Genomic DNA, 25765 nt, shown 5'->3' with positions numbered 1-25765 from the left:
TTGATTGAATTATTTTTCTCCATTTTTTGTCTCACCACTCTTAATGCATGCATATAAAGTCCTAAAATAACTTCTGGTAGTATGGGACTCCTGGGGAAAAAACAGAGGAGGCACCACAAACCCCTTTTTAGGAAAAAACCTGTTTTCCTCATGAAACCCCAGGAATTAAAAGGAGATAGATCCCTCTCAAAATCAAAGGCTTTATTCTGTTTTGCACTGTGTTATCTGACGGTTTTGAGTTTTGGGGGTTATCAGAAATTACTTTGCATTATGAGAGCGCTTTGGTGTGTAATAACTAGGTAGAAAATACACAGTAAGGGATGGCTAATAGTAGTTATAAAACAGAGAAGCTAACAGCAATAAGAATAACATACTCTTTTACATTATTATATGTATATAATAATAACAATAATGTCTAACTTATTGGAAGCCTATTCTTTATCAGGAACTATATATGCTTTACATGTATTATTTCATTGAATCCTCACTGTATCCCTGTAAGGGAGGTGTTTTTAGATGAGTCGACTGAGGACCAGGGCTGCTAAATCAATTGCTCAAGGTCAAACAGCTGGAGTGGAGCTGGGATTAAATTTAGGGAGTCCAAGTAGCGTCTGGCTCTAATAGTTAGGCCTTTATGTATCTATGCTATTGTCTATATATCTACACTGGAATCTGTATGTCTATCAGCATCTGCAAGTGCATTACACATTATCTATCTCTATCTCTATCTACTTTGTATATTAAATTAAATGTTTGTAAAAAAAAAAAACAAAAAAAAACAAAAAAAACAGAGAAGCATGCTCTTGGCCACCTGAAAAATATGGAAACATCCCCATCCGCCACTGGGAGATGAGACTCCCATCAGGGATGGGCTGATTACAAATAAGCCAATTGGCTTTGGGTTGCCTTGCAATGAAATGCATGGTAGAAGCACTACACCATCTTCTCCCGTAGCATCTATATGGTCTTTTCATGAATTAAGCATTAAAATAAAAGCATAGCAAGGAGGTCTTAAGACACTAATCTGCCCTTTAGCAAAAGGGTTACAAAACGTTTGTAAAGATTTCACCTCATGGTCAAATTGGTTAGGATTAGATGGGATTATCTATAAGGGTTCGTGGAAATGAATTGGAGTTAACATTAATAAACTAATGCAAGGGTAAAATTTTGCTTTGAACAAAATTTTCATGTCATAGTAAAGGCTGATGAAACGTTTTTGCCTTTTGAATTATTGTTTTTACAAAATAATTTATGGCAATCTGGAAATTGTCCTTACTGATGCCTGGCTTTTTGGATGGTTCAGAGGGCCCCTAAAACATTCAGAAAAGAGGTAAACAAGATCATTTGACATGTTTAGTCACACGAGATTGCCAAAATGATGTCCAATCTTCTTTATTGTTATAAAGTTATATTGTTATATTGTTATAAGTTACATTTTGGTGAATAAATACTAATACGTTCCAAAATTGTATGGGATTTCTAAAATTCTAATGTCTACGTATATGCTATCAATCATAATTAAGGGTAAAGTTACTGTAAACCATGAAGATAAATAAACTTCTTTCTTAGTCATATATTTAACCATAACTATCCTGGAAATTTGTGATTCGCAGACAATTGTCTTGCTTTGTTCCTTCTCAAAAGACAGTTTATAATCAAACTATATTAAGGACTTTAACAGGTGTTCTCAAATGCAGGTTTTTAATAGCTTTAAAGATTGTAACATTGAAATAAAGAATGTATGGGACTCATGAAGAATTGACATGTTGACAAATATCAAGCAAAACAAAAGTTAACTAAGTGGACTACACTCAGAAAGTTAAAGCAACCTTTTTGACTGTTGCTTGAATATTGCTAATCTTTGTTTTGATTTTCAGAGTCAAGGAAAGTTATTTTAAACTATTTATGGGCTTTAATAATTGAGTAAGGTATACCCCTGTGAACAAAATTTGGAGCATGTTTACTTTTCTCTGCCTGGTTCCTCTAGAATTTGGAAATTATCTGTGAGTACTCTTAACTTATGGCAATATAGTTGTTTGCATCAGTGCGATACGAATCCATTTTTCTTTGTCAACAGGATACAACTGGAAAAACTGGTTATTTTACCAAGGCTTTGACTGAAAGGGTGTGTTTCCCTTTAAGGAATCAAGCTTGACATGCAAAGCCAATAAAAGCCCCTTGGGGAGAACTGGCCTCATACCTTCTCTGCACAGTCCCTGCACAGTGTTCCTAACCTGTGGTCAGTAAAGAATGTCACTTACTAACAGGTATAGAAGCTCTGAGTTTATCTTGGGACCTCAAGAGGAGAGGATTACCCAACTCACAGGTATTACAGGATACAACCCATGGCTGGGCTCGGCTTTAAAAGTCTTATCTGAAATTCCTTGTGGAACAGAGTTTCATCAAAGCCAAGCCAAAAGGCCTATGTAAAAATAACCATTCTTGCTGCACTTTATGCAAATAATCAGGCCAAGTATAAGACTAAAGTTTATTCATAGTTTTTACCAAAAATGAGGACTGGAGAGAAGAATTTTGCTCCAAAGTTTACCATACATTTGTCATTAAATCCTACTCTCATTGTTTTTAAGCGTTATGCCTACATTTTAGACTAACCCTGCTTATTCCTGTGAATCAAGTGATGATCTTCTGCAGCTTGGAAAAAAAGAAAAGGGATGGGTAAGGTAAAAATGTGAATCAATATGCTAGTTCTGGGCAATTATCTTGCAAATTCTGCCAAGTAATGAAAGTGAGTAAGTGCCCATAACCCGGAGGTTTCTTTGTCTGGGAAAATAAAACAAGGAACTTCATAGACCCCCAAAGGGGAATTCCATATCTCGGCAAGTAAAATTTTAGATGGAAATTACCTACCACACCACATTTGTGGGAACTGCTGTCCTCATTCTACTATTTGCAATAGCATTACACGTGGTAGCACCTTCTAACTGAAATATTGGACAGAGTTTCCATTACTGTAGTATTTTGCTTAATTATTATCCTTATAGCAGGGATAATAGTTGACAAAAAGGAAGCATGAAAGTTTTACTATCACTGAGTCTGCTAGGACTTTTTATTAGGTTTAGTAATGTAGTTTTAAATGAAACATGCTGCTTTTGGATTAACAACTCTAGTAAAGTAGAGGAAAATCTACAGGTACTTAGAAATCAAATCAAAATTATTGACAGGCTCAGGGAAAATGCCGGCTTCAGCCCCGAGTGGCTACAATCCCTCTTTAATAAATTCCAGTCTTCTTTATGGAATTGCTTAATCCCTTTATTAAGCACTCTCTTGCTTATATGTCTTGTATTGATATTTGGACCCTGTATACTCAATACTATAGCTCAAATTGTTTATTCTCACCTAGAAGCAATCAAACTTCAAACAGTGCTGTAAACTGAACCACACATGGACAATGCCATTCTTCTGAGGATCCTTAGATCAACCCAAGAAGGAGCCTTAGCTGCTGTTCCCCATTCGATGCCCCTTTTCAGCAGGAAGTAGCCAGAAAGAGTCGTCACCCCAAACCCCCTAACAGCAGTTAGGGTGGCATCTCCACAGGGGGGAATGTTGTAGGAAAAGGGGTCCTTGGTAAGTTTTCATTTGTTAAAGCATCTCTGGGAAAGTTTCTTGTAAAGCTCTGGCTCTCAGAGCCAGGCCAGCAACTTTTGATATGCAAATGCAGGCCATTAGGAACTGTGCCCACCCAAACATGGAGATTCCCGGGGCCTTCTTACCCTTTCCCCACAGGTTCCTGGCAACATGGCCGCCCCCACATATCCCCACATGTGTAGACTATCATGGTGCCCTGCATTTGCATATTAAAAGGCTAGGGTGGGGGGGTGAGCTTTTTCACAGGCCATGTGAATGAAATGCCTAGTCAAACCAATCCCTTGAGCCCTATGCAAATCAAACACCGCCTCCTCCAGCCTCTGCATATATACCTGGCTGGTATTGTTGGCAGGCAGGGACCTCCACTTTCGGCTTTGGAGCCCCACTCCATCTGCCTCGGTACAGGGGGAGCTTCTTCCTTCTGTCTTCTCCCTTCCTTCTTGCCTATTAAACTCTCCACTCCTTAAAACCAAAAACAACAACAACAACAACAAAAACAGGAACTCATACTTTTCAATTACAAATAGTACATTCAATCCACCCTACTTGGATGACTACAAAGTTCGGAATCTTTCAGTGGCCCATTGTAGCTAACTGCATAGACTTGACCTCCAGCAACCATGACTCAGGACCGAGATAAAGCATATGCTGCTATCTCTAAAATGACAAACTTGGCTGGGCACAGTGGCTCAGACCTCTAACCCCAGCACTTTGGGTGACTCAGGCAGGTGAACTGTTTGAGCCCAGGAGTTTGAGACCAGCCTGGGCTACTTGGCAGAAACCCCGTCTCTACAAAAAAAAAAAAAAAAAAAGTCCAAAAAATTAGCCAGGCATGGCGGTACACATCTGTAGTCCCAGCTACTCAGAAGGCTGAGGTGGGGGAGAATCACTTGAGACTGGGAAGTTGAGGATACAGTGAGTCATGATCATGCCACTGCACTCCAGCCTGAGTGATAGAGACCCTATCTCAAAAAATTAAATTAAAAAATAAATAAACTGACAAAGTTAATTATCTAGGTACAGTTAAAAAATGAAGGAGGTTCTCCTAACAAAACTATAGTAATTGATTATTATCATATTATCTTCTCTAATACCTCCAAATGCATTTTCCTCCTCATGCCCACTTTGGAACATATCCATGCTATCAGTATTTTTGTTAGGCTCTTTTCCATGGGTACGAACCATGTTTCAGAGTCCTGAGAGTATTCACTGCACCTTCTATGACTAAAATTACATTTGGTAAGGAAACAATTAGTCAACTGCGCAAAGATAAATTATAAGGACATTCAACACAGCTGACATATAATAAGAAGGTGAATAATCTTCAATATGCCAGTTTATTAATTTACTACAATATACCCATCAATGTAACCAGAATACTTGTTTCCACATAAAGACTACATTCTTTTCCTATAGCCAAATTATAATCATAAAATTGCTTAATTAAGCACAGAATCAAAACAGGTGTCACAATTAGATAAAATATATGCTCAATACTATCAAAGAAGTCTGGCATTTTAAAGTCTATACAAAGCCCAGACGTGGTGGCTCATGCCTGTAATCCTAGCACTTTGGGAGCCCGGGGCAGGCAGATCACTTGAGGCCAGGCATTTGAGACCAGCCTGGCCAACATGAAGAAACTCCATCTTTACTAAAAAATACAAAAATTAGCTGGGTGTACTAGCACAAACCTGTAATCCCAGCTACTTGGGAGGCTGAGACATGAGAATAGCTTGCACCTGAGAGGCAAGGTTTGTAGTGAGCCAAGATCTCGCCACTGCACTCCAGCCTGGGTGACAAACCGAGACTCTGTCTCATAAAAATAAAATAAAAGTCTATACACCAAAAGTTTCATAGTTTTAGTTGAGTGACAAGATTATAGCTTATCTTGATTATATTTATTTCTTTATGTGGTATCTGAATTGTTTATAAGTATCTCTGTCCTTTTATTTATTTATTTTTTTTTTGAGACAGGGTCTTGCTCTGTCACCCAACTTGGAGTGCAGTGATGCGATCATAGCTCATTGCAGTCTTCAATTCCTGGGCTCAGCAATACTCCTGCCTCTGCCTCCACCTCCTGGGCTTGTGAAATTGGCAGGTAAATTTCTAAAATGGTCTCATGACATTACTTCAGACTACAGCATCTGGCTGACATTCTCTCTAACACTGCTGCTTCAGTAAGAGTTGGAACAGTATAAACAGAAGCATCTTTAGAAACGTATATATAAGATGAAGGGCATATGTGCTTAGTGGCCAAGATATAGAAATGCAATATGAACACATCTGAATCAAGTGGTGGCCACACTCACATTCCCATCTAAAGGAAACTGTTCCACCCATAGTTCTGGAGAACATAGTTCTGGGAAGCAGTCCTAGACAGCAATGATTTTTAAAATATGATCTGCCTTGTAGTCCAAAGCAGAAAGTACCAGGTGTAGGGGACACTTCCCCAGTGCCATTATATATCATCACAAGACTCAAAAGGTGACTGCCCAAGCAGGGCAGAATTAAGTCACTGAAATTCTTACACTAAGGAATAAAGTCTGTGAAATGCAAAATAAATAGAATTTGTGGAATGCAAGAAAGTTGGAAAACATGAAATAAATCCCTTTGAGCACTATCTCATACACCCGGGCAACAAGCAACATTTAATTATGAATAGTTGAAAATTTATGGGGAAGCAGAATGCAGACTAAGCTAGGAGGTACAGTAAAGGTTGACTCAACAATGAGAAAGGCACTGAACAAACACACCGAGGAATTAAGAAATGTTAAAGGTGGTATACTAGGATGGATGACACAAACTCTTGCTGCTGACATTCCCAGATGTGTCTTGGAACGAATTTCCAAACTCAGGAAACCGAATTAAAATTTTTTTTTAAATTTTAATTGTCTTTACTCAAATTCCTTACTTGACTTCTTATGAGATCCCTGTCCATCTTAGAGGCTGACCAAGCACCGCCTTGGGTGGTCCGAATTGCTTAGGTGGTCCCAATTGCTTGGCTGGCCCAAGAGATGTCTGTTTCTTAACAATACAAGAGCCTATAGAAATTGCTAAAGAGATTTCAGCCACAACTGAAGCTCACCAAGAATGAGTTTTCTGGAAGTGGTTAAAGTGTCACAGTAGGGAGTAAGGAAGTAAGACTCCCCACCAAATGTAAGAGAACAGAATGATAATAGTCCCTACTAGTCCATGACAAGGCTGCCAATTAGGCATTTAAAGCTATCAAAGATGATGCTGTGAGGGACCTGGCAACTTTTGTAATAGTCTGACTTTCAGTGTTTTACTAATGGCCAAGCAGCAAATATTTTAGGATTTGTAGGCCATATGGTCCCTGTCCCCATTACTCCACTCTGCTACTGTAGCATAAAAGCAGCTATACACAACACATATGAGTGTGAGGCCAGGTGCAGTGGCTCACACCTGTAATTCCAACACTTTGGGAGGTCCAGGCAGGCGGATCACCTGAGATCAGGAGCTTAAGACCTGCCTGACCAACATGGAGAAACCCCGTCTCTACTAAAAATACAAAATTAGCCAGACGTGGTGGCGCATGCCTGTAATCCCAGCTACTAGGGAGGCTGAGGCAGGAGAATCACTTGAACCCGGGAGGCGGAGGTTGCAGTGAGCCAAGATCACACCATTGCACTCCAGCCTGGGCAACAAGAGCAAAACACCATCTCAAAAATAAATAAATAAATAAATAAATAATTGTGACTGTGTTCCAATAAAACTTTATTTATGGCCACTGACACTTGAATTTCTTATAATTTTGATGTCATTAAGTATTATAATTCTGATTTTTTCAATAATTAAAAAATATAAACAACAATCTTTGCTCAGACTATACAAAAATAAGTGTTTGGCCAGATTTGGCTCTTGGGCCAGTTTGCTGGACCCTGATACAGAGAACTGAGAGGCTGCATCAAAGATGGTCCTTTAACTTACTTTTCTTTGAAGATGCTGTATTTTAATATTCTCAAGGATATTCTGATGTCCCCATGGATATTCAGTGTAAACTGCCTACTTAGTGAAATACTGTTGCTCTATGTTTCTTACCATTTTATCCATTTTAAGTGTATACAGTTCAGTAGTATTAAGTATATTCACATTTTTGTGCAACCAATCTCCAGAACTTTTCTCATCTTGCAAAACTGAAACTCTATTCCCATTAAACAATGACCCTCTTCCCCCTACCCCAGCCCCTGGCAACAACCCTGGTACCCCCTGACAACTACTTTCTGTTTCTATTAATTTGGCTCATGCTTCAGGCTACCCCATACCATCATTCTGGGACGCAAGAACCAGACAGCAATTTGTGTTACTATCTAGAGTGGCAGAGGTGAATACATTAGAGATTCCATACATGAAAACTGTAATATGTTAAGGGGCTCTAGATTAAAAATATGTAAATAGCCAGGTGTGGTGGCTCACGCCTGTAATCCCGGCACTTTGGGAGACAAGGCAGGTGGATCACCTGAGGTCAGGAGTTCAAGACCAGCCTAGCCAACATGGTGAAACCCCCCCCATCTCTACAAAAATACAAAAACTAGCCAGGCATGATGTCGGGTGCCTGTAATCCCAGCTACTTGAGAGGCTGAGGCGGGAGAATCGCTTAAATCCAATTGTAGTGAGCCAAGATCGTGCCACTGCACTCCAGCTTGGGCAACAAGCAAGACTCTGTCTTAAAAAAATAAAAAAATTATGTAAATAATATTAAATTTAAGTAATATGTAATTATTAAGAAATGTCTGTCTGCCTGGCGGCCACATAATAAAATACACCTGTCACATCAGTCATGGTGTCTGACAACACACCCTCAGCCTTCTAAGAAAAACAGAATTGCACAAAATCTTAATACATAGCCATAGAAAATAATATTTTATTTCATATGGCACCAAATCAAAGGACAACCATAGGGTAAGCCATAATCTTATGACAGAATCTGAAGTGAGAAGCTCTAGTCAAAAAAACAGTAATCTGAACCAAGGAGACTGTCTGGCTCCCAGAAATTTGAATTGCTGAACAAAGAATCACATAAACATCAGCAAAAACTGAAGCTGAAAGGTTTCCCAAAATAAAAAATAAAGGTATGAGGGATGCATAAGCATGTTCAGTTGTCATAATGATTGGATTGGGGTCACCACTGATACTTAGTGGAAAGCAGTCAGAGATAGAAGATATTCTGCAATGGGCCGGGCGCGGTGGCTCAAGCCTGTAATCCCAGCACTTTGGGAGGCCGAGACGGGTGGATCACGAGGTCAGGAGATCGAGACCATCCTGGCTAACACGGTGAAACCCCGTCTCTACTAAAAAATACAACAAACTAGCCGGGTGAGGTGGTGGGCGCCTGTAGTCCCAGCTACTCGGGAGGCTGAGGCCGGAGAATGGCGTGAACCCGGGAGGTGGAGCTTGCAGTGAGCTGAGATCTGGCCACTGCACTCCATCCTGGGCGACAGAGCGAGACTCCATCTCAAAAAAAAAAAAAAAAGAAGATATTCTGCAATGTAGCAGCCAGTCCCTCAAAGCAAAAAATTGAAATATACCATCAGACTCATTACAAATTCAAATTAGTACTTTGGTACATAAGAATGAAAACTTTAACATGAAGTGATATAAAAGTTCAGTAATTCAGGATGTTTTTAGGAAAATGAAGTTCAAAACAGAATAGGTGGCAAGGAACAGTGGCTCACGCCTATAATCCCAGCACTTTGGGAGGCTGAGGCGGGCGGATCACTTGAGTTCAGGAGTTTGAGACCAGCCTGGCCAACATGGTGAAACCCCATCTCTACTAAAAATACAAAAATTAGCTGGGTGTGGTGGTGTGTGCCTGTAATCCCAGCTATTCAGGAGGCTGAGGCAAGAGAATCGCTTGAACCTGGGAGGCGGAGGTTTCAGTGAGCCAAGATTGTGCCACTTCATTCCAGCTGCATGCAGCTAGACTCTGACTCAAAACAAACAAGAAGCCCAGAATAGGTGCATTGGCTTAAGATTTCATTACTGTGCCAAATTACAAATCTAGTTGAAAAATTGAGTCTAATATCAATTACTGCTTACTGTTAAGCTGACAAATTTAGTTACAAATAAGAGACACTTGTTCAGGGAAGGCAGAAAACTGATGAGGTTCTTAAAAGCTTCCTTGACTCCCTTATTATGCTGAGGGGATTGGCCACCCAAATTCTCTAATTAGATTCTTGTGAAATGCCAGATTGCCAAATTGTCATATGTATAGCTTCACAACCTCTTGCTCTTACTTGACTTAGCCTAAGTAAGTTTCTATTGCTTACAAACAAACTCCAACTCCAAACACGATTCTTTTTTTTTTTTTTTGAGACAGAGTCTCGCTCTGTTCCTCGGGCTTCAGTGCAGTGGTGCTATCACGGTTCACTGCAACCTCCACCTCCCAGGCTCGAGCTATCCTCCTACTTCAGCCTGGGACGACAGGTACCAGCCACCATGCTCAGCTAATGCTTTTTTAAATTTTTAGTACAGGCGGGGTCTTGCTATGTTGCCCAGGCTGGTCTCAAACTCTTGGGCTCAAGTGATCCACCCACCTTGACCTCCTGAAGTGCTGGGATTATAGGTAGGAGCCACTGCACCTGTGATTGTTTTCATTTTTTTTTATAATGAGACAGGGTCTCGCTATGTTGCCCAGGCTGGTCTTGAACTGCTGAGCTCAAATAATCCTCCCGCCTTGGCCCCCAAAGGGCTAGGATTACAGGCATGAACTACTACCATGCCCAGCCAATTTTTTTTTTTTTAGTAGAGATAGAGTCTTGCTATGTGGCCTGGGCTGGTCTCAAACTCCAGAGCTCAAGTGATCCACCCACCTTGGCCTCCCAAAGTGCTGGGATTACAGGCATGAGCCACCACACCTGGCCTGATTGTTTCTAAATGGCAGCAAGAACAGAATTTGACAGCAAGGGCAAATCACATAATATGTGGCATATTCAGAATTGGTTGTGAGTTTCCAGTAGAAAGCACTGAGAATATCCATAGAGCAAAATGGAATACTAATAATCCTCATCTGCCTTTGCCTTTGTACTGGACACCAGACCTTACTTAAGCCCATCAAAGGCAAGGTTTGGGCCTGCCACAGCAGATTTCAAAAAGACAAAGCAATGCAAGCCATGTGTTCAAAATGCCCTAAGTGGCTATTCAGGTAATATACAAAAGTAAGACCAGGCTAATTAGTGTACTGTGTGGTAAACTAGAGAGCAGAAGGCCCTTCTTTAAAATGAGCCTACCACTGCTTGTCCTCAGTGTGAATTTAGACCCCATCTTCTGATATTTCAGGAGAAAGTAAAAATCCAGATTTTTATCTAAAATCTTTTTAATTTTTAAACAGTCACCTGATTTTAACAAAATACTATGTGTGCAAAAAGGAACCATCTACAGGAATGATCTAGTCCAGAGGATACCAGGTTGCTCACAACGTCTTATGAAGTTATTTAACCCATAGTGAGAAATATTATACAATTACACCAGACCAAAGACATACATACATACAAATATGTAGCTGGGACAAAAATTTCACAGAACAATACAGTCATCCCTCGGTATCCATGGAAGAGTGGTTCCAGGAATCCCTGCAGATTCTAAAATCCATGGATATACACATTCCTTATATAAAATGGTATATTTACATATAACCTACATATATCTTCCTGTCTCTTTAAACCATCTCTAGATTACTTATAACAAATACAATGGAAACACCATATAAATATATTGCATTTTTAAAAATTTGCATTATTTTGTATTGTTGTATTTTTTTCCAAATATTTTTTATCTGTGGTGGTGGAACCCACAGATATGGAACCTGTGGATACAGAGCACCTCCTGGTGATGCTTGATGATGCCCTTTGCCAGATGAAGGCTGATATTTTCTTATTTTCTTATCTGTCTTCTAGCTAAATCTATTCTTTCCTAATCTACTTCATTTTAATATCCACAATTGCATTCAAAACTGTGGCCTAGTTTTAAACACTGCCCAAGAGAAACTGCCAAGCCATTGGCTGAGTTAAAGAGGTAATGGTACATACCCATGTTTTGTACCACATGAGAAAAAGGAAACATTACAAATAAGCCAAAACTATAAAGAAACAGAAGCTATGAGGTTATACAAGCATTTATAAACATATTCTGTTGGCCTGAAATATTCTAAAACAATTGAAGCTTCCCCCCAACCCCATTGGTTCCAGGATCCCCCACAGATATTCAAGACCTTTACAGAAAATATTCTAGTAATTGCATACAACCTATACACATCCTATCATATACTTTAAATCACCTCTAAATTAAAAAAAAAAAAAAAAACCTGAAGCCAATCAGGCTTTTTGTAGACAGCTGGTCATCTTAGGCAGACATTTCCACTGGGCAACAATCAGCAGAAGTCAAGTACTAAAGTCTTCTCCTTTGGAGGAAATATGTATGTCCCAATTACACACAATGTCAAACATTCCCTACTAACCTCCTAGAAGCGTCAGTTGCCCTTTACCATTCCATTTGCACCCTTGTTTATATTTTAAAGAAACTGCCCTCCTAATGTCTCTATTAAAAATGATTGAACAAAAGATCACCCCCCTCACACACAAAAGACAGTGTTTCAAGAAAAGAAGAAAACACCAGAACCATCTTATACATTTATGGCATCTGGATCCTACAGGCATTTGCAATTGCAGTCCTTGAAACAAAGAGAAGTCCAACAGTCAGTTGTTAATGGATACATTATAAGCTGTAAGAAACAAGCAACGTAAAAGCAGCAAAACAGGGTAATCATCATATTAATGGCAGAAAACAAAAGTGAAGATCCACAAACTGCTGCTGTGGGTATATAAATATCTATCTAAACTGGGATACAATAGGCCTAGTAAATTTGTCTTCTCAGGAATTGGAATTGAGCTATTAAAAGTAATCACAGTTCACAAAGGAAACTGAAGCTGAAAGGATACAACAAGCAACACAATGCAGAGGTGAGGTCAAGAGGATCATAAGCAAGCCAAACTTATGAGGAAGATGAAGCCATAAGTAAGCAGAACCTATAAATAGGCTAAAAATATGAAATGGAGGGCTGGGCACGATGGCTCATGTCTGTCATCTCAGCACTTTGGGAGGCCTAGGTGGGAGGATCACTTGATGTCAGGAGTTCGAGACCAGGCTGGCCAATTTGGTGAAACCCCATCTCTACTAAAAATACAAAAACTAGCCAGGCATGGTGGCTGGTGCCTGTAATCCCAGCTACTCAGGAGGCTGAGGCAGGAAAACCACTTGAACCCTGGAGGCAGAGGTTGCAGCGAACTGAGATCTCACCACTGCACTCCAGCCTGGGTGACAGAGCGAGACTCCATCTCAAAAAAAAAAAAAAAAAAAAAAGAGAGAGAGAGAGAGATGGAGAAAAAACAAAGTGGATGGGCGAGCCAATATTTAAAAAGCAGAAATTATAAGACACAAAAGATAAGCAGAGAGGCCAGGCTCACACCTGTAATCCCAGTACTTTGGGAGGCTGAGGCAGGCGGATCACCTGAGGTCAGGAGTTCAAGGCAGGGAGAAACCCCATCTCTACTAAAAATACAAAATTAGCCAGGTATGATGGCAGGTGCCTGTAATCCCAGCTGCTTGAGAGGCTGAGGCAGGAGAATCACTTGAACCCAGGAGGAGCTTCTCTGAATCCAGTTCACATACCTAACAGGCATAATCATATTAAGGTCCCCCTAAACAGGTGTCCCTTGGTATCCACAGAGGAATTGGTTCCAGAATCCCCCACAGATATTCAAATATTTTATATAAAATATTCTAGTAAATGCATACAACCTATACATATCCTCTCATATATGTTAAATCATCTCTAGATTACTTATAATACCTAATACAATATAAATGCTATGTAAATAGTGGTTATACTCTATTGTTTAGGGAATAACGACCAAAAAAGTCTGTACATGTTTAGTACAGACACAATCATCTATATTTTTTAGCCAAATATTTTTGATCCACAGGTGGCTGAATCCACAGATGTGGAACCCACAGATACAAAAGATCACCTGTATGTGAAACTGCATGTGATCCAAGTCACCATTATTTCCCCACAGGTGGCCTGCAAATAACCTGTCATTAAGTGAGCTCAACAGAGAATTTGTTTCTAGCAATCACAAGTGCCTAACCCATAGTAAGAAGCAGAACATCCCCCTAGAAAGAATGTAGTTTAGGAAACTAGCTACAAACCTGAAGAGAATCCTCTTTGTTTTGAAGATGTTGTACAAACCAGCTTGTGATATCATGGAACTTTTAGAACTTTTACCCAGGAGAAGGTGAGTCTTTAAGAGACTTGGTAGATACTGCGATCAAGCAGCTTTAAAGAGCTAAACCAGATAGAATGAATGTGTCATAGTGTTATCCACACCCAAAATCTTTCTAAAGAAAAACCTTCTTAGCCAGGCAAACAAGACTGCTAAGAAAGCATTCTTGTGACCAACTATCCCTCCTCCAAATCCAAAGTTGATCAGACCAAGGGTAAGTAAGGCTCAGACTCAAGGGCATATGTCTACAAGCTGGTCAACAGCCTATGACTTGTGACATGAAAGCCCTCCCCAAACAAGGATGAGGTGAGAAAATTAGATTAAATTTGTAATTGGGAAAAACAGAAGAACAGAAACTCAGCAGCTGAAGTGAATGGATACATGGTAAAAGAACATACCACAGCTACGTAAGAAGCATGAAAGATTTAAATAAGATCAACTTGTGAGGAATAGGCACAGGAGTCAGAAGCCATAAAGAAGCAAAAACTGGCCAGGCATGGTGGCTCACGCCTGTAATCCCAGTACCTTGGGAGGTCAAGGCAGGAAGATCACTTGAGGCCAGGAGTTCAATAATAACCTGGGCAACATAGTGAGACCCTGTCTCTATTAGTTTAAAAAAAAAAAAAAAGGAAAGAAAAGAAAGAAGCAGAAACTATCCATTAGCAATAGGATAAAGAATAGAAATGAGGAAGTGAGTATGTAGCAGGAAAGGAGTTCATAGCAGTAATGTAAACTATTACATTCCTAGTAATTTACCAAATTAATTAAATAAAGACATTCCTAATAAACTGAGCTAAGTTGTCAAGTCAGAATACTATATTATGGGCCAGGCATGGTGGCTCATGCCTATAGTCCCAGCACTTTGGGAGGCTGAGGCAGGCAGATTGCTTTGAGCTCAGGAGTTTGAGACCAGCCTAGGCAACATAGTGAAACCCCATCTCTACAAAAAATACAAAAATGAGCTGGGCATGGGGGTGCATGCCTGTATTCCTAGCTACTTGGGAGGATGAGGTGAGAGAATTGCTTGAGCCGGGAGTCGGAGGTTGCAGTGAGCCAAGATTGCACCATGGCACTCCAGCCTGGGTGACAAAGCAAGACCCTGTTTCCAAAAAAAAACAAGAGAGAGAGAGAGAGAGAGAGAGAGAATACTATATTATGATCTGGTGTAAGGGAAAAGGGAAAGAATACTGAATGATGAGAATCAATAATGCCTATAACCAGTAACAAACAAAAAGTATTTGTGACCTCACAAAGGGTTGCTTAGAAAATTAAAATCTTCAAACTATAGATCAGAATGTAGATCTGATACAACTTAACAGGCATATAAAATAGCATTAGGATATAAGGAGAGTAAGATGGTCAGGTACCTCTGGATGCTACATGGCTGAGTTGCGTTCTAGTTTTAGAGCTTGATTCTGGATACACTTATAGTAGCTGGACTGTGTTAGGCTAAAGCAATTTTGTATTATAAGTAGGGAAAGAGATACATTTGCACATAGTAATCAATAGGGGGAAATGTCCTAGACCTGCCAAATAGCAACTACTATCCCTGCGGTCTCAGGAAACTTAACAACCCACAGGGAATCAGATTCTCAATTTAATGACAACTTGGCAACATGGAGAGTAGCAAGAGCTAAAGCCGACAGTCTGTAAAAAAAAAGATAGTGTAGAAGGAAGGTCACACCTATAGTAGTTGCAAAAGCTCAAGTTATGAATGAGAAACAAAATCTAAGTATTCAGTAACCAGGAGGTTAGAGAAAGACAGAAAATGAGGAAATCAATCTGTAGTAGGACCAAGATGATGTGCACAAGGAGAGAAGAGCTTAATCACATTAATGATACCACACTAGTCGAATTCCATAAACTTCTTTAAAATTATCCAAATGACCCCATTTCTTGCAATGAAATCTGGATTGCAAGGAAGAGACCCTCAAAAGGAATGCAGCTATTTGGAATCGGTTATACTGAAGCAACAGGGTGGAGAGTCAAGCAAAGTACACGATAGTGGTGATATGCAAAGCGTCTAATTTAGCTACCGCCAGTGCTCTCAGAAACTTAAAACTGTGAAATATGGAAACAGGTAATCAGTAGCAAAGACCAGAGGTGAAAAAGGATTCTAAGGGAAAATCAGAGGCATAAATATGAGGAAGTTCACTATGACTAAGCAGAAACTAGGTGAGCAGAAGTTGTAAGAGTACAGTATCATAAAGCAGGTATTGGCAAACTACAGCAAACAAACCAAATCCAGCCCACTACCTCCTTCTGTAACTAGTTTTGTTGGAACACAGCCATACTCATTCATTTATGTATTGTCTATGACTGCTTTCATGCTACAAGAGCAGAAACCATATGGCCCAGAAAACCTAAAATATTTACCATTGGGCCTTTTACAGAAAAAGTTTGCTAACTCCCCTCATAGAAGATAGGATAAGCCAATGGCAGGAAAACTGAAACAGGCTGAGAGAATATTTAAGTCATGTTAAAAGCAGAGCACTGGGGAAAAGATTTTGAAAGTCCTACTGTTGAGAGCTCCACAAGTACCCTTACTATAACCCCACAAACCCTGAATGTGCTGAACATTTAGAAAAATTAGTTACATACCACACACCAAAGAGGTTCCCAATGGGAAAGATTTGTATTAAAAAAAATAATAAAAGGATAAAGGAATTATGAACTATAAAAAATATATTTATCTTCCTATTATAAAATACAAGTGGAGAATAAACCATAAAGAAAAAGATATTTGAGCTACATACAAATTAATAATTTATAGGCCAAACTGGGGGAAATATCTGCAACATACGATAGACTAAAACTAAGTGTGAAAAATAAACTCAAAAATAAAGACCCAAGATTTTTATCTGTTCTATCTTGTTAGGAATCAAAGAAATACAAATTAAAATATCAAAGGCCATTTTTCACCTTTACAACTGGCAAATTCTTCTGAAACCTTAATATAGTGTACTGGTGAAAAAGTAAAAAAAAAAAAAAAAAAAAAAAAAGGCATTCTTATACACCACTAGAAGGACTATATATTTTATCCAACCTCAGAAAATAAACACACATATGTACAACAATTTATCTATAGAGATATTCACTGTACCACTATTTATACACAATTAAAAGAGCAGTAATTAAAACAAGATTCCAAATATCAGATACAAGTTAAATTTTTACATTCATGCAGTGGTGTATTATGTGTCAATTTTTAAAAGATGTTATTCAAGTATATTTAATGGCATGGGATATATTTGAGATTGGTTCAGTTTAAAACAATAGGCAACGAAAGATTTCATTAATGATCCTAACATCAACAATTGAAAAAGACTGCAATCCCCCACAAAACAACTCACTTTTGAACATAGAAAAAGACCGGGCAGGGCATGGTAGCTCACCCTGTAATCCCAACACTTTGGAAGGCTAAGGTGGGCAAACAGCTTGAGCCCAGGAGTTTAAGACCAGCCTAGGCAACATGGAGAAACCCCGTTTCTACGAAAAACACAAAAATTATCTGGGGGTGGTGCTGCACACCTATGGTCCCAGCTACTCAGGAGGCTGAGAGGTAGGAGGATCCCTTGAGCCAGGGAGGTCAAGGCTGCAGTAAGCCATGATAGCACTACCACACTCCAGCCTGGACAACAGAGTGAGGCTCTGTCTCAAAAAACAAAAAAAAAAAAAAGGAAAAAAATAATAAATAGAAAATAAAATTTGAAATATCAAATTTAGCAAACATAATTCAAAATTCTTTAAAAGTATGAATCTGGCTGCTGGGCATGGTGGCTCATGCCTGTAATCCCAATACTTTGGGAGGCTGAGGTGGGCAGATCATGACGTCAGGAGTTCGAGACCAGCCTGGCCAGCATGGTGAAACCCCATCTCTACTAAAAAAAAATATCAAAAATTGGCTGGGCATGGCAGTGTACACCTGTAATCCCAGCCACTCAGGAGGCTGAGGCAGGAGAATTGCTTGAACCCAGGAGGCAGAGGCTGCAGTGGGCTGAGATCGCACCACTACACTCCAGCCTGGGCGACAGAGCTAGACTCCGTCTCAAAAAATAAAAATAAAAAAAGAAAAGTATGAATCTTCTTCCAGAAATGCAAAGTTGGTTCATTATTAGGAAAGCTATTAAACATAACAAATACAACAAACAGTCAAAGAAGAATATTTACTTTCATATTCAACAATTGCTTACCTGAGATACCTGTTCCTTTGTCCAAATCACCTTTTGAGATATCAGTGGAAGAATTAATACTTCATAATCCTGAAAGCCAAATTTAGGGTTTGAAATAGCACAGCCCACTATCTTGCCTGTTAAGATAATGATTATATCCAAAGTAACCTCCGTATTAGATTCACTTATGAGGTAAGTAGGGTAGAAAACACGTTGGTGAAAAAGGTAAGCACACCAGAGCTGGTAATGTAAAGTTAAGAACAAATAACACAGTATAAAGACAACATCACTTCTAAGCCATACAAAGAGAGACCCATGACAAGGAAGAGATTCCTCTAAGGAATGGTAATAACATGGCCCATGAAGAATATTCATGGAATTTGTATGAATATTCTGCAAATCATGCACGTAAGACACAGATCACAAGAGACTTTTCAGTGCTGACTCAAATACAGCTGTATTATTTTTATTATATACACTGTAAATCAAATAACTCTGAATGGTTGGTTTATTGTATACATCTTTCTGTTTGAAAGTCTTTGTGTATGTATACTGTAGAGCAGGGGTCAGCATGCTATGGTCCCTGGGCCAAATCCAACCTACTACCTGTTTTTGTAAATCAAGTTTTACCAGAACACAATCATGCTCATTTGTATCCATATTGTCTATGGACGTTTTCATGCTACAACAGCAGAGTTGAATAGAGAGACTACCTAGCCCTTTACAGAAGAAGTTTGCCAACCCGTGCCATAGAGTGTCCCTTAATGGAACAGCTGGCAAAACCTACACCTAGCAGAATGAATGAAATGTTCATTCATAGTAATTTACCAAATTAATTAAAGACTATTCATAATAAAATGAGCTAAGTTGCCAAGTCGGAATACTGTATTATGATGTGATGTAAAGGAAAGAACACTGAGTGATCAGAACCAATGATGAAGCAGTAACAACAAAAAGTATGTATGACCTCCCGCCTCAGCCTCCCAAGTACCTGGGACTACATGGGACTACAGCCATGCACCACCACACCCAGCTAATTTTTATTTTTCGGCAGAGATGAGGTCTTGCTACATTGCCCAGACTGATCTCAAACTCCTATGCTCAAGCTCAAGCGATCCTCCCACCTCAGCCTCCCAAAGTGTTGGGATTACAGGCACAAGCCACCACATCCGACCTCCATCTCTACTCTTTTGAGTCTATGTGACTTTATTCATTGTATGAGTCAGGCAGCTACTCTGAATGGAAGGAAAAGACTTATTATTTCGCAGGAAAGAACAAATATGGTTACCCTTATATACAAAGGGTCAGAGCATAGAGGTATTGAGAGCAGATGAAAAAACAAAGACATTTCAGAGCACAAAAGATAATAGACCAAATGACAGGCCATTGCTGTACATACTTACTTAGCTGTGAGCGCCACAGTAGAGTGAATCAAAGGAAAGTAAAGAAGGGGTACCCATTCAATACTGCTTCTTGGGTCTAGCTAGTTTTAATGGTGCTAATGTACACAGTGAAAGCTAATAAACTTGGTTCTGAAATCAGAAATTTCTCTAAAGAAAATAATCAAAGAAGTACACTACAATTAATATTTAAAATGAATATTTAGATAATAATAAATTTTAAAACCTGTAGGCCGGGCACAGTGGCTCACGCCTGTAATCCCACCACTTTAGGTGGCCAAGGTGGGCAAATCACGAAGTCAGGAGTTCGAGAATAGCCTGGCAAACATGGTGAAACCCCATCTCTACTAAAAATACAAAAAATTAGCTGAGTGTAATGGCGGGCGCCTGTAGTCCCAGCTACTCAGGAGGCTGAAGCAGAATTGCTTGAACCCAGGAGGCAGAGGTTGCAGTGAGTCAAGATCGTGCCACTGCACTCCAGCTCAGGCAACTGAGTGAGACTCCATCTCAAAAAAAAAAAAAAAATGTTTGTGTAAAGAGAAAAATGGCTGAATAAAATAAGACTAAAAATAGCACATGACTGCATTCTGGGATTATGAGTAATTTTTATTTTCCTCTTAATACTACTTTTTGGTGGTTTCCAATTTTTAAACTTTTTTTTGTTGTTGTTGATTTTGAGACAGAGTTTCCCTCTGTCACCCAGGCTGGAGTGCAATGGCACGATCTCAGCTCACTGTAACCTCCACCTTCTGGGCTCAAGTGATTCTCCTGCTTCAGCCTCCCGAGCAGCTGCAATTACAGGCATGAGCCACCCTGTCCCACTAATTTTTGTATATTTAGTAGAGACAGGGTTTCATCATGTTGGCCAGGCTGCTCTCAAACTCCTGACCTCCTGCCTCGCCTCCCAAAGTGCTGGGATTACAGGCACGAGCCACCACGCCTGGCCAACAATAAACTCTTTACATGCATAAACATAATAAATACGTTAAAAAAGAAGAGAAACCTACTGTGTGTACCCCATGCCCTAGATAAATGCCATACAGCTACAACAAAAAGACTTTAAGTTGGGGATAACCAAGCTGCCTGGGCTATCAAAAGATTTTAAGTTGGGGAGTGTAATGCAGTCTTGAAGGCTAGGCTACCAAAGAAAAGAGAAAGGGAATTAGAAACAGGACATGCCTATGACAAAGAGGAAGATGGACAAAGTGATCATGGAAGAACAGAAAGAAGAGTAAAAGGAGGGTTCAGATAAAAAATCTTGCTTATTCAACAGGATTAAGAAAGGAGACCAGAGCTGGGCACGGTGGCTTATACCTGTAATCCCAGGACTTTGGGAGGCAAAGGTAGGTGGATTGCCTGAGTCCAGAAGTTTGTGACCAGCCTGGGCAACATGGGAAAACCCCGTCTCTACAAAAAATACAAAAAATTAGCTGGGCATGGTGGCGCACACTTGTAGTCCGTAGTCCCAACCACTTGGGAAGTTGAAGTGAGAGGATCACCTGAGCACAGGAAGTTGAGGCTGCAATGAGCAGTGACTGTATCATTGCACTCTAGCCTGAGTCACTGTCTCACAAAAAAAAAAAAAAAGAGAGAGACCAAAAATTGCTCCATAAAATGGAATGCTTTCTAGGGACTATATAAGGCACTTGGCTTTGGCCTTCCTCATCTTGGTGAATGTCTCTTTCCAGTTACCAAGACTTCCAGTGCCTAGTTTAGGAATGCTTTGCCATGGATCAGGAGAGAAATGAAAATCCCATCATCCTTGGCCTGTCCCAAGAAAACTGACCTTTGTACTCAGAATGGAGGCTCTGGGAGCTTAGGGTGGGGCTGACACACTACGCATAACCATTTTCACTTGTGAACCATTTCAGTGCTACACATAGCCCCATAAGAGGCAAGCCTGTTAAAGGGGAGTGCAATCAAGAAGGGCTTCTACTCTTTGAAATTCTCCAAGTGCCATACATTTGGCTGTCTTAAAACAATGAGCCATCCTTGCTTTTACAGGGCCCTTTTATGGCTCATTTCTCTGTGGGAGGCCACCGTGTCTGCCATATTATAAGACCCTGCTATAGAAACAATAGGCATGGTGGTGCATCCTGTAGTCCTAGCTACTTGGGAGGCTGAGGAGGGAGGATTATTTGAGTCTGGGGGGTTGAGGCTGCAGTGAGCTGTGATCGCACCATTGCACTCCAACCTGGGAGATAGAGCGAGACCCTGTCTCAAAAACAAGAAACAAAAAAAGACAAAAAAACCCAACTCCTTCTTCTCAACAATTTCTCCTTATCTGAGGCCAGCCACGTACCGACTTTCTAAGAACTTTCTTGCTGTCTTAATCTTTTCAAGGCAGGTGACAGCTTTATATAGTAAATAGGTCTTCACACTCAAAGGGACTAGGTCAGGAGCCACTTTTTTTTTTTTTTTTTTTTTTTTTTTTTTTTGCTTCTTTTAATAGCTAGTGACTTTGAGATGATGGGGTTTCTGGGAGGGATTGGGAACCTTTAAGAATTCTGTTAACTTTTAGAACTTTAATACCTGATGGGATCAGATAAATAGTTGTAGGTAGAAGAATTCCCAGAGTAGGTATATTAGTGTCAGGCGCAGGATAAACTATGATGCCCTTCCAGTAAGAGGACATCTGGATGTTTTGTTTTTTGTTTTTTTTTTTTTTGAGACGGAGTCTTGCTCTGTCACCAGGCTGGAGTACAGTGGTGCGATCTCAGCTCACTGTAACCTCCGTCTCCCAGGTTCACATGATTCTCCTGCCTCAGCCTCCCATAGCTGGGACTACAGGTGCCTGCTACCACGCCCGGCTAATTTTTGTTGTTTTAGTACATACGAGGTTTCACCATGTTGGCCAGGATGGTCTTGATCTCTTGACCTCATGATTCACCCGCCTTGGCCTCCCCAAATGCTGGGATTACAGGCGTGAACACCACCATGCCCAGCTACTTTTTAATTTTTTTGTAGAGACAGGGTCTTGCTATGTTACCCAGGCTGGTCTCAAACTCCTGGGCTCATGTAATCCTCCCACCTCGGCCTCCCAAAGTGCTGGAATAATGTAGGAGCCACCACACCTGCCCAGAGAAGAAGGGTTTTAAGCCAGAAAAGTATTACCAATTAACTTCTAAGTTGTTAAGTGGGATTATAGAAGGGATGATCATTGATATGTACATCAACCATGACACGCCAGGGCAGAGGGAAGAAGGGTATGTAGGGATAGGTGAGCAGAACTGGATTCTGATTCCCGGTTCCAGTGAGCATTTCACTTTGTACCCATCAACTAAGTCTTTCCTAAAGAATTCAAGGACTTTTTTCCCCAGTTCAGGTATTACACTTTGCTATTCTATGCTTACTAAAGGCCAAATTCCAAGATTTAAAAAGGGGGAAAAAAAAAAAAACTTCAAGACCACTTAAATAGAAAATGCAAGGGGTGGGCATGAAGGCTCATGCCTATAATCCTAACACTTTGGGAGGCGGAGGTGGGAGAATTGCTTGAGCCCAGGAGTTCAAGACCAGCCTGGGCAACATAGTGAGTGAGATGCTCTCTCTTTTAAAAAAATTTAAAAAAAAAAGATAGAGAAAGAAAAGAAAATGCAAACATGAATTATGTTCTTAAGTCCCAGTTCTGCCACTGATTACAATGTAACCTAAAGTTACTTAAACTTTCCAAGATTCATCTTTGAGATGGAGGTAGTAATAACACAAAACTAACTCTTCCAGTTTTCTGTAAAAATTCAATGAGACAGGGTACATAAAGCACACAGTAGGTGCTCAATGAATGGCATCAAATTATTAAAAAGCTAAATGTCATGTATTTCCTCAATAGAGAACTACAGAAAATTAATCTTCTAAGGGGGCTTATTCCCCAGAAAGGTCAAGACATCTGCAGAAATATGCAAAAAAGCCAGGGAGGGTAAGTATACTAAAATAAGGATAAAGTCTTTATTAGAAAACATAAGTTGTAACTTTTTGGATACTCATGAATGGCTCAAGTTTAAAAGTCACCCCTGAAAAGAAGGAAAAAATGGGGGAACCATACATATAGGATAAATGAGTTGACTACGATGAGGCATATAAAACACAGTTCCTTCTGTATATGTAGCCCAATTTGTGAATGTGCTTTCTAGGTGAGCTTAATTTGAGTGGGAAGAAATTCAGAAGCAAGCTGATTACTATGAGATTCCATATGTTCTAGGATCAACTGTAAATGCAACTCCCATTGAAAGGAAAATGGGGAGAGGAGGATTTGTAGACATAGTACATTTATTTAATCTATGCCACGAATTGGCAAACTTTCTGTGAAGGGCCAGACAGTAATATTTCAAACTCCATGGTCCATATGGTTTCTCTCCCAACTACTCATCTCTGCTGTAGCATGAAAGCTGCCATCGACAATAATGAATGAACACAACTGTGTTTCAACAAAATATTTACAAAAGCAAGAGCCTATGTCACCTATATTTCAGTTCTTCTGATCTTCTGCAGGAGTGATCACAGACTGGGTAAGCATATAATCTACATGAATTGTTTTAAGAAGGATATATTATAGAATAAGTTGCAGGCTTTGAAAGTGCTGGCCTGTCACTTATGCTCTGGAAATGGCAGTTCTAAGAGCCTCCCTGACAAGAATCAGGGCAAAGTAAGCCTCTCTTCCCCTACTTACCTTCATCACTATGTTACCTTAATCACTGACAGGACCCTCCTTCTTTTGCTGCATGGTCATTCACATGGAGGATCTGGTGGACTCTAAAATACTTTTCAAATATCCTTCACAATCCAGCCTAGTGAGAAGTAACAAAAAGAAAAAAGACTGTTTGCATCATCTATGACCTTCCTGACACTCAGCTTGGTCAGCCTCCATTGCATTGAGCAACTGTGGCAGGTATTAAAAGGGAGAATGGGAAGAAGGGAGAAAAACACAAGATGTTGCTTAGTTTAACCTAATCATTTTTAAGTGCAATTTTTTACATCATAATGGGAAAAAACAATTGATATAACACTTATGATACATTATACATTTACTGGTTACTTATCCCTTTGTCTAACTTCACAAGAATGAAAGTTCCATGGCAAGACTTTGTTAATATCTGCAACAGTCTCTGGCATTTAGTAAGTACTTAATAAAGCTAGAAAGTTAGAAAGGGCGAGATCATAACCTATTTCCCTTCTCTTTTCTACCACCAACTGGGGAACCCCAAGCCACTGGCAACTTACCAAGGCTTCCCAACTGCCTCACAAGGACATCCATGGCAACCGTAATTCATCCTCTTCCTCTGATGAACTTGCTGGGCAGGAAGCATCAGTATGAGTAACAGGCAGATCTTAATGTTGCTCTTGACCAATGAGAAGTTTTCTGGCCATCCAGGAATCTGCATGTTTAACAAGCACCCCAGGTGATTTTATGCATAATAAAACTTCACACCATGGACATTTCCAACATCAGAGGAGTAAAATCTCAGGAGCTATTACAGAAATCTTTTAGTGTGAAATGAGTCCAAGGTGTGTGGATCACTTGAGCCCAGGAGTTCAAGACCAGCCTGGGCAACATAGTGAGACCCCCATCTCTATTTAAAAAAAAAAGAAAAAAAATCTTTTACTGTGAAATAAAAACATTTCTGTCTCACATGGCTTCCTTGGATTTGATAGAACCTAGATGAAGCACTGAGTAGAAGACACAGTACTGACTTGGATTCAAATCCATTTTCTATGCCAACTAGCTATAATCTTGGGCAATTTGTGCCATCTACTGTGGCCTCATATAATCTTGGGCAATTTCTAATTCCCCCATCTGTAAAAATGGGACGATAGGGAAAAAAGAGGTTAGATTCTTTATTCTGTAGCACAGCCTGAATATTTTAAGACTTTTTTTCATATCGCAATGTGAAAATATCCAGTAATTGCTTAGTGCCTATTAAGCACCCTTACCCTACCCCATCCCACTAACTGAGCAAGCCCACCAAAGCCACTGGCCACTTACCAAGACTTCACAATGGTTTGATAACTAGGTGCAGGATGCTGGTTTGAGCCTCTCCCAATTCTCTGATAACCTCACTGGAGGTTAACCAGGCAGGGCTCAATATACCTCTTCACCAGTGGCATAGTTTCTGACTGCATGTGGCATCACCTATAGGACAGGGAGAAGAAAGAAACAAACATAAGATGGAACAGTCAAGGTTTGAGATCTAGCTTTAATTTTATTTTTACCACCTTAGTCAAGTTATCCAGCCAGTCACACCATGGATCTCAGATTTTACTCTTGCTAAGCATTCACACTTAGCATCACAATTAT

At 39.9% G+C, this 25765-nt stretch overlaps 1 long non-coding RNA gene across 2 annotated transcripts in view; it reads right to left on the bottom strand.

The window, feature by feature from the left end:
• LOC103232200 (uncharacterized) overlaps nucleotides 1-25765 on the bottom strand; it is a 42802-nt gene that overhangs the window by 6262 nt on the left and 10775 nt on the right. For both annotated transcript variants that reach the window (XR_012091948.1, XR_012091949.1), the window contains exons 2-5: nucleotides 25454-25600; nucleotides 24691-24845; nucleotides 18098-24257; nucleotides 3939-15003 (exon numbers count right to left, since the gene is read on the bottom strand). This is a non-coding gene — a long non-coding RNA (uncharacterized lncRNA). The remainder of the gene's footprint in view (nucleotides 1-3938; nucleotides 15004-18097; nucleotides 24258-24690; nucleotides 24846-25453; nucleotides 25601-25765) is intronic.

The sequence above is a fragment of the Chlorocebus sabaeus genome, chromosome X (genome assembly GCF_047675955.1).
Source record: "Chlorocebus sabaeus isolate Y175 chromosome X, mChlSab1.0.hap1, whole genome shotgun sequence".
Taxonomy (NCBI): Eukaryota; Metazoa; Chordata; class Mammalia; order Primates; family Cercopithecidae; genus Chlorocebus; species Chlorocebus sabaeus.
This window is presented reverse-complemented; position numbering and strand designations above follow the sequence as displayed.